Source organism: Bison bison, unplaced genomic scaffold, assembly GCF_000754665.1.
Source record: "Bison bison bison isolate TAMUID 2011002044 unplaced genomic scaffold, Bison_UMD1.0 scf7180017864162, whole genome shotgun sequence".
NCBI lineage: Eukaryota > Metazoa > Chordata > Mammalia > Artiodactyla > Bovidae > Bison > Bison bison.
The window spans coordinates 4,630,371-4,630,921 of NW_011494734.1; positions in this window are offsets into that span (position 1 = coordinate 4,630,371).

Genomic DNA, 551 nt, shown 5'->3' on the forward strand with positions numbered 1-551 from the left:
AGCTCAGGATTAATTTTTTGGTTAATATCTCAACTTAAAAAATTCAGCATCACTAAAGAGGGCACATTTCAATTCTAAATTGGTATGTGACACCATCTTGAATTTTCACTTCCTCATGAGATTTGTTTTACATTTAGAGACAAAGTGAAAGTGAAGTTGCTCAGGCATGTCTGACTCTTTGCGACCCTGTGGACTGTGGCCTACCAGGCTCCTCAGTCCATGGAATTTTTCAGGCAAGAGTACTGGAGTGGGTTGCCATTTCCTTCTCCAGGGAATCTTCCTGACCCAGGGATCGAACCTGGGTCTCCCGCATTGCAGACGCTTTACCGTCTGAGCCACCAGGGAAGCCCAATTTACAGACAAAAGGCTCAGTCAATTTTTTTTGCCATTTTATTGAGCTGGTGGAGTATGTCTTTCACTATATATGCAACCCTTCTTTTGAGGGTTCTGGTTTTAAGAAAAATGTCTCAACACCAAATTATTGTTTTGTACCCATCTAAGCCTTCATTTATTATCTTTTATTGTTGATTAGAACAAAAATTCCATATCAA